Source organism: Talpa occidentalis, unplaced genomic scaffold (assembly GCF_014898055.3).
Source record: "Talpa occidentalis isolate TD23 unplaced genomic scaffold, MPIMG_talOcc4v2.1 talOcc4.14, whole genome shotgun sequence".
In the NCBI taxonomy this organism is placed as follows: Eukaryota; Metazoa; Chordata; class Mammalia; order Eulipotyphla; family Talpidae; genus Talpa; species Talpa occidentalis.
The window spans coordinates 2900809-2912658 of record NW_023601433.1 but is presented as its reverse complement, the minus strand read 5'-3'; the positions used below and the strand labels follow the sequence as shown (position 1 = coordinate 2912658).

At 44.9% G+C, this 11850-nt stretch overlaps 1 long non-coding RNA gene across 4 annotated transcripts; it reads right to left on the bottom strand.

Annotated features, from left to right (window-relative positions):
* Positions 1–9259: 9259 nt before the first annotated feature.
* Positions 9260–10137, bottom strand: LOC119245177 (uncharacterized). Of its 4 annotated transcripts, none has more exons than XR_008551628.1 (4): positions 9982–10137; positions 9815–9863; positions 9569–9760; positions 9260–9377 (listed from the first exon to the last, which is right to left on the bottom strand). It is a non-coding gene; the product is annotated as an uncharacterized LOC119245177 (long non-coding RNA). The 4 variants fall into 4 exon arrangements; XR_005125186.2 differs by having other exon boundaries at positions 9569–9744; XR_008551627.1 differs by having other exon boundaries at positions 9260–9423; positions 9569–9863.
* Between the last annotated feature and the right edge of the window lie 1713 nt (positions 10138–11850).

Below are 11850 nucleotides of genomic sequence, written 5' to 3'. Positions count from 1 at the left end.
TCCTGTGCTGAAAGATAGGGCTAAAGTTTTGTTACATTCATGTCAAATGTTTTTGGTAAGATAATTAAATAGGGATGCTGTGTACTTCATGTCTCATCACACATCGGGAAACATCAAATGTCAGGGTATTCCAACTTTTATGATACTAAGTTTGATCACTAATGAAAAATCAGATCCCTCCATTTAGTGGGATCTTGGAGGCATCATGGGATATTTTGTTTCATCTAATATAGCATCCACTGATGTTACCTTGCCTGAGGTTTTTGAAATAATAATTTTCTTTATTCTCCGTTTCATCGTTTCATCTCAGTTTCCTTCTTTTTTTTTAAATAATAAATTTTATTTTTATATTCCCCATACAATTGCAACCCCCTTATTTTGACCCCAATCCCTCCCCTCCCGCCCCTTAGCCCCCATAGAGTGTCTCTGGTTCATAGTTTTTTGTTGATTTTGATTTTCACTTTCTTATAGTTATTCATTTTCCTGACATAAGACCTGAAACCATAAAATACATAGAAGGAAATATAGGCAAAACACTACGTGATATTCACATCAAAGACATCTTTACAGACACATCACCCAAAGCAGTGATAGTGAAGGCAAAGATAAACAGCTGGGACTACATCAAATTAAAGAGCTTCTGCACAGCAAAAGAGACAATAACAAAAACAAAGAGAAACCCCACCAACTGGGAGAACATTTTTGCACACAACACTAATGATAAAGGACTGATCACAAAAATCTGCAAAGAGCTGATAAGACTCAACAACAACAAAGAAAATAATCCCGTCAGAAAATGGACAGAAGAGCTAAAAAGAAACTTCTCTGAAGAGGAAATGCAAATGGCCAACAGGCATATGAAAAAATGTTCAACATCACTTGTCACCAGGGAAATGCAAATCAAAACTACCATGAGATACCATCTTACACCAGTGAGAATGGCACATATTAAAAAAACTAGCAACAACAAATGTTGGCGAGGGTGTGGAGAAAAAGGACCTCTCCTGCACTGCTGGTGGGAGTGCAAACTGGTCCAACCACTATGGAGAGCTGTGTGGAGATTTCTGGACCTACTAAACATAGAGCTTCCATAGGATCCAGCAATTCCACTCCTAGGTATTTACCCAAAGGACACAGAAACATCAATTCCAAAGAACACCTGCACCCCTATGTTTATAGAAGCACTATTTACCATAGCTAAGCTTTGGAAACAACCCAAATGCCCAAAAATAGATGACTGGATCAAGAAGATGTGGTACATATACACCATGGAATATTACTCAGCATTCAAAAAAGATAAACACATGCAATTTGCAGCAACATGGATGGTGCTGGAAGGGATCATGCTCAGCGAAATAAGCCAGAAAGAAAAAGAAAAATACCAGATGGTCTCACTCATAGCAGGAATCTAGAAAACTTAAATAAGGGACCAGGAAAATGAATAACTAGTCATATATGTTTTTAAATGGTAATGCTCTGAATGGGCATGGAACACACAATCATTTGAATACTTTGTTCTTTCCATCAAAATATTCTCTCCAGCAGAAAACCCAATAGAATACAGCGCACTCTTTAGTCAAGCTTGAAGAAGGCACTTCACAGAAATGAAAACAAATTGTGTTTCACATGGTGGGTCTAAACTGGAGGCTAATGATAATATCTCCTGCTGACTTCAAAATGAATTCACAACAAGTCCTCAGAAAACAAACCCAAAATCCCACCCTCTAACCCACAGTTTCACTGAATATTAAATTCACTTTCTAGCTGATTGTAGAATCCTTCCCCCCTTGTTCTTCCTGTAAAATGAATCAGGATCATTTTACAGATGATGATTTTACAGATCAATGAGCCCGGCAGATTCTAATCATCACTGGCAATGCTGAATTCCAAGAATATAGAAATTGCTCAAATTTGAAAAAGAACCTGTATAAGATAAATTTAAAAGGACAAGTGGGGGGGCCTCCCTGGTGGCACTAGGGGTAATATGCAACCTATGAAGCTAACCGCAGCTGCTGCAGCAAGAGTTCGATCCCTGGCCAGGGAACTGCAGACATCTCCTGTCTCACCTGCTGCTCCCCTCAGCAGTGTGTTTCAGTCAGTCTGCCTGTTCTGTTCCCCACTCTGTCTCTGGTGAATCCTCTCAATGCCCCCCTACCCGGTACCTCTGGCCTGTACCCCAGTTCTTGCATGCATAAATAAATCTTTTAAAAAATCAATAAAAGGACAAGTGGGATAGAGACGTCTTTGGGGGTTTCACGCCAAGGACAAGGGAAACAAAAGGAAAAGTAACAAGTGGGACTGTATCAAACTAAAAAGCTTCTGCACAGTCCAGGAAGCCATGATGAAAGTGAAAGGCAGCCTGCTGCATGGGAGAAGATACTCACAGCTCACATCCCACAAAGTATTAGTAGCCAAAATGTACAAACAAGAATATGTAACCCAACTAAAAATAGGCAGAGGATCTGAATGGACACTTCTCCAAAGGAGACATACAGGTAACCAATAGGCACTTGAAAAAATGCTCATTGTCACTCATCATTAGGGAAATGCAATGCACACCACAGTGAGACACCATCTCATATCCGAGAGCATGTCTGATATCAGAAAAACAGGAAGGGCCTCCCTGGGGGCGCAAGGGGTTAAGCACACCACTGTGAAGCTATCCTCAGCCTCCGCAGCATGAGTTTGATCAGATCCCCGGCCAAGGAGCTACCCACATGGCACAGCAGACCTCGCCTGTCTCCCCGCTGCTCCCCTCAGCAATGTATTTCAGTAGTTCGGCCTGTTCTACTCCCTGCTGTCTCTGGTGAATCCTCTCGTGCCTGCTCGCCCCCAGCATCCTGCACCTCTCACCTGCACCCCAGCTCTTCTTTGCATAAATAAATAAATCTTAAAAAAAAAGACAAGAAACAAGTACTGACAAGGGTATAGAGAACAGGAAATCCTAGTGTATTCTCAGTGGTGATACAAACCACTAGAGTTTGGGAAACAGTATGGAGATTCTGAAAGGATTGGCGGAGTAAAGAAAAGGTGAGCCAGGCCAAGTTTCTGACAGGCAGAGACTTTATTGTGCTCCCGCCAACCCCTGTGGGGGTCAGAGAAGTCACACTGGTTGTGGGGGAGAGATGTCCTTTCACAAGGTAAGGAAAGGTTAGGCGGGAAACTGGATATGTGGAACCAAAGTTGTTTTTTATTTGTTGGCGGGTTTTGGTTAATCGCTATCAGGTCCTGTTTGTGTCGGGTGGAGGCCTCAGGTTCCAGGAGCTGCAGCAAAGGTGGCATTCCCTCTGCAGTTTCAAGGCCCCTCCTTGTGCCTGTGGCCTGGGGCCCTCTCCAGGACCCCCTGCACCAACCTTACAGATTCCTCTAAAATAGTGTTAAAAAGAAACACATGATCCAGATATTCCACTGCTGGGAATATGAAAGAATTTGAAAGTACTAATTCAAAGAGATCGACGCATCCATCTGTTCATTGCAGCACTTTTTTTTTAAAGATTTATTCTATTTACTTATGCATGCAAGAGCTGGGACCAGAGGTGGGGGCGGCGGTGGGGGGGGGAGACTGTGAGAGGATTCAGAGACAGAGACAGAGTGGGGAGCAGAACAGGCAGATCTACTGAAATACACTGCTAAGGGGAGCAGCAGGGAGACAGGAGAGGTCTGCTGCGCCATGTTGGTAGCTCCCTGGCCAGGGATGGAACTCATGCTGCAGAGGCTGCGGATAGCTTCATGGTGCTGAGACTTAATCTCTCACGCCACCAGGGAGGCCCTTGCAACATTATGTTCAAGAGCCCAGACATGGAAACAACCTAAATGTCCACTGATGGATGATTGGGCAAACAGGGTGTGCTGTATCTGCTCAGTGGAGCACTACTCAGCTCTAAGAACAATGGAATTTTGCTATTTTACAACAACATGGATGGAACTAGAGGGTATTAGGCGACATGAAATCAGTCGGAGATCATGATTTCACTCATCTTTGGAAGATTAAAAAAAAGTGAAAACTCTAACATCAAACAAAACACCACCACCAACAAAACAAACTCTAACATCATTAGAAGAAATGGTGGTTTCCAGAGGGCCAGGAGGATGGCCGAGGGCAAGGTTGTCATTTTTGTGGCAATGAATGGAAACCATCACTTTGGAGTGATCATCCATGATGGAGGACAGGAATAGAAAAAACTGAAAAGGAGGTGCGCCTCTAGAGCAGGAACCTGGCTCTGAGACTGCAGGGTCTAAAACAGCTGACTGGAGTTGCCTTAGTTCCGCACAGTCTTAAGATTAAGGCAAACAGAACAAGAATGTTTAACCAAGGACAGAAAATCTGGTCTCCATAGCAAGGGAAGGAGACTATCAAAGTACCGTGACGTAGGAAGGCACTTAAAAGACGAGGATTCAGAGAGGGGGAGCTCTGAGAGGGGAGCTCTGATAGGGGGAGCTCTGAGAGGGGGAGCTCCACAAGGGGAAGCTCTACTTGAGCAAGAAAAAGGCTGGCTGGGTTACTGGCTACTTAGGGTTTGTGGACTTGCAGCTGACTGTGATGAAAAGGAAGCAGTGAGAGGTTGTGCTTCGAGTTAGGAAAGAGCAGTAGTAGATGAGAGGTTGTAAAAAGCAGGTCCAGCTCTCGTTTCAACAATCCTAAGAGGTGGAGAGCTGTGGGTTGGGACATGTGGGTGCTTATTATGAGTTCCTGCGTTGCTTCACCCTTTGTCTTGCAGTTGGCGGGACTAGAGATAATCCGGGGTGCACACCAACTTATCCTTTCAAGGGAGTCTTCTGTAAAGTGGCCTCTTACATGGCGGGCCAATACCCACTATTTTTTGCAGCAAGAGCGAGACCTGGTTTGAAAACAGAACTCAGGAGCCAGCTCTTTTCCCAAGAGAGAGGGAATGGTGGCTCAACTGACATAGATTAGCAAGGTAGTGAGGCAAAGAGAGAGGCAAGAGGCATTCACCCGGTTGGGCCTAGGGCAACTGGAAGGCAGTTCCTCCACGTTTTAGGGCCTGCCAAAGAGTAGCTTGGGCCTGAGCCCCTCAGTCCATGTAGGACAGCCAAACACCAACTCCTCTAGTAACAGGGTGGTCCCCAGGAAAGGGAGAGGTTCCAGGTTTCCTGCCCCACCCAAAAGGAAGGTGGAGCTGAGCAGGGTGAGAAGAAGCTGCAGAAGAGACTGAGGAAGGAAGGAAGCAAGATGGAGCCAGAAGGAGACCTGGAGGAGGTACGTGGAGCCGAGAGACACGAGAAAAAACTGCACTTGCCTTTTGGTCATGACTGGGTGAAACGGATGTGGGTGAGACTCGTGGGGACGTGACAATGGCAGTTTTTGTCTCGATTTTGATTTTGCTCTTTTCCTTCCAGACTTGTCTGGTTGTTTCTGACCCTTTTCTGTGGGTCCCCACTGGAAGGTGCTTTAGACCTGTGGCAGGCTTTGGGGCCTTGCTCTGGGTCAATTCTGCCTGGGTGGACAGAATTTACCCACGAAGGGACGGGTCACTTTGGGTGCTTGATTTAGAAACTAGATTCTTTGCCTTTCCTGTGTTGTTTCCTAATTGTATTAAAGTTCCTTCCCATTAAAGTCTCATATGTTTTGTGTTGATGCGGTGGATGGCAGAAACTATTTAGAGCAGGCAGGTTTGTGGGGTGTGGGGTGCCCCTCTCACTGCCCTGTAACAAGAAGACAAGTGAGAGAGGAGTCTAGTGAAAGGAAGCAGCAGGTAAAACTGTCTATATGTCATATAAAGAACCACGAAATATCTTTTAGTAATAGAAGAGTGAGTTCTTATTATACATCATTACATTAATATTAATTTCTGGGATAATGTACTGCACAGAAATGAAAAGCATTTGGTGTTTAAAAAATAAAAATAACTAATGAAATCATGCTTTATTTGACCTGAGGGGTTCATTTCATTTTGGTTTGATTTATGGTGTTTCAATATGTTAATGTTAAATTTTTAATTAAAAAGATGTATATAGGGCCTCCCCGGTGGCGCAGCGGTTGAGCGCTGGGTTGCAAAGCTGCCCGCAGCCTCTGCGGCGCTGGTTCGATCCCTGGCTGCTCCCCGGCCACCGGAGGAGGGTCCCACATGGCGCGCAGACCTCTCCTGCCGCCCGCTGCTCCCCTCAGCAGTGTACTTCGGTCCTTCTGCCTGCTCTGCTCCCCGCTCTGGCTCTGGTGAATTCTCTCACCCTCCCGCGCTTCTGACTGTACCCAGTGCTTGTATAAATAAATAAACAAACAAACAAACAACAAATAAATAAATAAATCTTTTAAAAAAAAGATGTATATATACACATATATATACATATAAATATATACACATAAATATGTATACATACAATAATATGTGATATATAGTTATATATAGTTATATATAGTTATAACTATATATCATATATATCATATAACTATATATCATATATAGTTATTTAACTATAACTATATAACTATATATCATATATACTCTATATATGTATATATGGACAATATATATAATATATAATATGGATAATATATAATAATATATGGACAATATTATATTACATATAATATATAATGGACAATATATATGTAATATATATTATATATAATATATATAGTTCTTTTGTGAATAAATTACCCTTTGGTTAAAACAGAAGCCTGTGCTTAAGATAGCTCTCCTGTGAGTTATCTAGAGTGGCTACACTGAGCTTTCCCTACATTCTACACATAAAAAAGAAGCGATCAAGAGTGAATTCTCTGATGTACACTCAGAACTGATTTCTGAGATAGTTTTCCTACACTCTTGGAGTCAGAAGATTTCACTCCTGTGAGAATTCGCTGATGGTCAGTGAGGTCCAATTTCAGGAGAAAGTTTTCCTATACTCTTGAAATTCATAGAGTTTACTGTAGTGTAACATCTCAGATGTACAGTGAGGGCTGATTTCCAGAAGCAAGTTTTACTACAGTCGTGTCATTTACAGGATTGCTCTCCAGTGCGCATTCTGTGCTGGTAAGTGAGGGATGACTTATGGGAGAAATTTTTTCCACCATCTTGACATTCATAGGGTTTCTCCCCAGTGTCAATTCTCTGACAGGAAGTGAGGCCTGACTTCCAGGAGAAAGTTTTCTTACACTGTTGACATTCATACAGTTTCTCTCCAGAATGAATTCTCTGATGGTTACTAAGTTGTCATTTCCAGGGAAAGTTTTCTGACACTCTCAACATTCATAGGGTTTCTCTCCAGTGTGTGCCATTTGATGTTTGTAGAGGCCTGACTTGCGGAAGATAGCCTTCCTACACTGACATTGATAGGCTTTCCCCATTGTATGAATTTTCCCCATTGTATAAATTAACAGATTTTCTAATGCCAAACCAGGTTGACAAGGAAGTAGTAAAATTTATTTCATGTTTTTTTCTTCAATTCATAAATATTTGGTAAACATGTTCATTTAAATGTAAATATCAAATTCATCCAGAAGAATTTAACCTAATATTTTGCCTCTATACCTTCTTTCTTACAACAATTCTGTGCAACTTGTGATGGTATTTATTGAAATCTCAAGCTTTGTAGATGTTATGGTTTTCCTACAAAACCTACTGATTGGAAATAATGCAAGATCATTTTTCAGTCACTTTAAGAAAGAGTCTTGTTACAGACAAGGATTCTACACCTACATTCCTTTTGTTTTTATTTCTCCATTGACACAGTCAACAGTCATATATGGGTGTTTTCAAAGGCATGTACTTTTCTCCACGTCAAGAAAGAGACCTTTCTGTCAATTTTTTTAATGTTTTGAAGTTTTAGTAATATTTATCTATTACTCCAGGTAGAGATCTGAAGTATTGGTCAGAGGTGTGGGGGAGTGGAGGATTCACCAGAGACAGAATGGGGAGAAGAACGGATGGGTATTACTTAAATACAGTGCTAAGGGAGTAGAGGACACAAGAGAGATTGCTGTGCCAGGTTAGCTCCCTGGCTGGGATTTGAACTCAGGATGTTGCAGTGATAGCAGCAAGACTTGATCCCTACACCACCAAAGAGACCCTCTTTAACTAATAATTAAATATGATATCACATGTTTCTCAGAATCATAACAGATACGGCAAACTTTGCCTCATCTCTTCATCCAGTTGATCAAAAGGAAAAAGGTCACGCAGCCTGTGTTCACCATCATAAACAGCTTTTTTCACATCCTTCAGAGAGTAACACTCCTGGTATTCTCTCTGCACTACTTGGTACCTGTGTTTCTACTTGATTCATAACATGTCATATTTTTATCTAGTATTATAGTTTTGACTATATCATGCTTAAGCTGCAATCCCAAGGGTTCACTGATTCTTTTATATTCTTTCCAATGAAAACCACAAAAGAAGCTGTAATACAGTCCACACTCCTCTCCCAAGGTATGAGCACCTAACCTGAATCTCTTGGTTGCATAGTTTAGAAACTACATCTCATATTTCCACACCATGTCAGGAACATCCCCTCCCATGATGAATGATTTTCTGGGTCCTTCTCTGCCTCACAATTTCTTGTGGGGGTGGGCCATAAGGCTTAAACATAAAACACTATTCATGTCCTAAATGACTCTCCAATCAATCTCCTCTGATTCTATCACTTTGGAGTTAATCAGTTGGTAAATTACACCTTCAGTAGCAATACACAACCTCTAGCCCAGACTATAAATAAAACTATATACACGCCGTAGCAGTGAAACCATTCATCTCAAACCTGAGCTCTGCAAGGAAAAGACTTCATCTCCATAATGCTTCCACTGGAGCACATTCTAAAATCACATCCTCTGCTTTTTCTCCTTCATCCTGGTCAAACATTCTCTGTGGATTGACCTCTCTATTTGATATATGTGTTAGTTACATTCTCCTTTCACACAGAATATAACTTCAATAAAGTAAAGGCCATTGCTGTGACCACATTTGCTATCCACACTCATAGAAAATTGACCGTTGTCTAAAACTCCCCATGAAATACTGAAAGAATAAACAAATGCCTGAACAATAACCTAAAGAAAACAGTCTCTGAGAATAAATTACTAGAGAGAGTACAGAAAATGTGACTAATGCAGAATAATTTCCTGTAGTATCAGGGATTGCATACTGGTTAAATCTAAGAATACTGACAACCATTGAAAGAATAGTATTAAATCTACAAGAGAGCAATATTTGGAAAAGGAATAATGAATTACTTTGATACATGCAGACAAAATGTCTAAGGTTTGGATATTGGAAAAGCAGCTCAGTGTGGTCAATACCTGCTGGTGTCTCCTCCTCCCAGCCAGGTGGGCACTGACTGACCTGAGAGGTTATGGTTCGAGGGTTCTTCCATATTCCATGGCTGTGTCCTCTGCTCCCAGCCGAGGATCAATACACAATGCCCTGTGATGAAAAACAGTGATGGTCTTCGATCAAGCCAAACTTCAGTCTATGAAACAAACAAGAGCAGTGTTAAGAGCTGTGCGCGAAGGTCATTCTGAACCTTTCATGAAAAGGGTGAACACCCACAGGCTGCTTGGCCTGCAATGTTCAACCTTGCCAGCACCCAATTTCACAAGCAAGAGCACACTTACCAGTGTAGAAAACAGCGCTGCACTCGAGTATAACATCGGACTTTCCTCACCTAGGGACACCAGGTGACTGCAGGTCTCCAGCATCATATCCTGGTACAGGGTCGTTTAAGCATCATTCAGGTCCCGCCACTGCTCCCAGAGAAGTTCACAAAGACATCCCCAAATGACACCAATCGCTGTGAGGGAACATTTCTTGTCATTTCAGGGCCGTCAGCCTGGGTCAGACAGCAGCAAGTGTAAACGCACCTTCTGTTGTGGGTCTCTGATCTTGTACCGGAGGCACCATCTTTGTACTCTACATTGTGATGTGAGCAGAATTCTCAGTAGAAATAGCCTTACCTCCAGGACCCGAAATGAGCCGCGCAGAGCTCCCCACAGCCCGCCCGCCCGGCCCTGAGAGTCCCCCGACTCACCGCTCTGCAGCCAGTCCCGGGCAGGGAGATGTCCTCACCGTTCCCTCGCTCTGGGGTGGCTCCTGAAGAAACCGGGTTCCCGCAGGCAAGGACTTCACCCCAAGTCCGGAGAAGCAAGTGCCGAGGCGAGCCCGGCCACTGGGGAGGCAGGAGCCAGTGTTGGGGCGGGGCGGGGCTGCAGGAGCAGGGGCGGGGCTGCAGGAACAGGTGAGGGGCTGCAGGGAGGGGGCGGGGCTGCAGGTGCGGGTGTTGGGGGGCTCCAGGGCCGGGGGCAAGCGGGACGGCCCCGCCCGCCCGTCCTGCTGTGGCTGAAGTTGAGAAAGTCCAACGGAAACGGAGGCGAAGAGCCCACATCCCTGAAAATACTGTTCACCTAAACGTTCCGCAGCCATGAAAACAGCAGCTCGTGTCCCTGTGCATCAAACACACGCTGGGGACACCGACCCGCTGCCCCCGCACCCAGTGAGAGAGGCCGCGCCCGCCCCGGCCCTGCCCGCCCCGGCCCCGCGCGCCCCGCGCCTCCTCAAGAGTCCCGGCGAGGCCGCATTTCCCCGCCTCGCCACCAGGCGGCGCGCGCTCTCCCCTCATGCGCTTTGTTCCCAGGGGCTTCTCCTTCCTCGGGCCGCGGGCCCGCTCGGCCGGGACGGGTGTTCTCGGTTCCGCCCCTTCCGCTCCCGCCGCTGCTCTCGCGTCAGCGCGCAGTGCTGTGACGTCAACACGAAGGAAGCGGGGCAAGGCCGAGGAAGGAGAGACTCGCGGGGGGCAAACTAGGGACGCAGCAGCGGCGCGCGCCGTCTGGTGGCGCGGAGGGGCGGTGCGGCCGAGGCGGGACACTGGCGGGCAGAGGCGCCCAGGGGACCGAGCCGCCGCCGAGGGGCGGGTCAGCTGGGCTAGGGGAGGACGCAGCCCGGAGAGTCGCAGGGGGGGCGCCGAGCAGAGGGAGAGCAGGAAGCGGGAGTGTGTGACGTCAGAGCCCCGAAGATGGGGACACAGAATGACGTGGAGGCCGAATGACGAGAACCCCTGAAATGGGGGTTCTCGCGCATTCGGGGAAGAGAACAAGGTGGTGTCGCCCTTCCGCGGGGACTCTGGGTTTAGCGGCCGGCGTTGGGGATGTTGTATGTGCGTGTGTCTCTAGCAAAAGAAATAGTAATTCAGGTTTTGAGACATGACCTAAGGAGACGCTTTCACACACACACACACACACACACACACACACACACACCTTTATTTGTAAACGTGCTAACCAGCATTTTCTCCTACTGACAAACACTGGAAACAATCGAAGTCAAACTCCAGGAACCCGTGAAATGTGTAGCACCGTGTGCATGAGACAAAGGGAGCATGAGGCACCGTCATTCTGAATAGTTTTGCACGACTTGGAAAATACTTGTATTGCAATGTTAAATGAAGGAGGAAGGAGAGAAGATTGTAGGATAGCATTCCCTGTTCCAGATACCAGGTGAACATAACAGGATTCATTTAAATTTTAAACACCAGACAAAATTGAAATCACGTGTTATGTCTGCATTGCGTGATCCACACTTAGGTGATGACCTGTCAGGAAGGGGAGGGAAATCATGATGACGACAGCCATATATTCCTGCTTCCTTGGGGAGTGGTCTTAGGATTCTTAGACCACAGTGTGGTCTTAGGATTCTTCACGCAGTTAATGGGAGTTCATTTTGTAATTCTAAATTTCGACGTGTATAGTCTCTGCCCTTACTGTAAACGCGGGTGTCATAGTTCACAGTTCAAAATATTGGAAACTATGAGGAAGAAAGCTAATTCTTAAAATTATCTATTTTTAAAAGATGTATTTATTTTTATGCAAACAAGAACTGGGGTCTAGGGCAGAGGTGCGGGGGG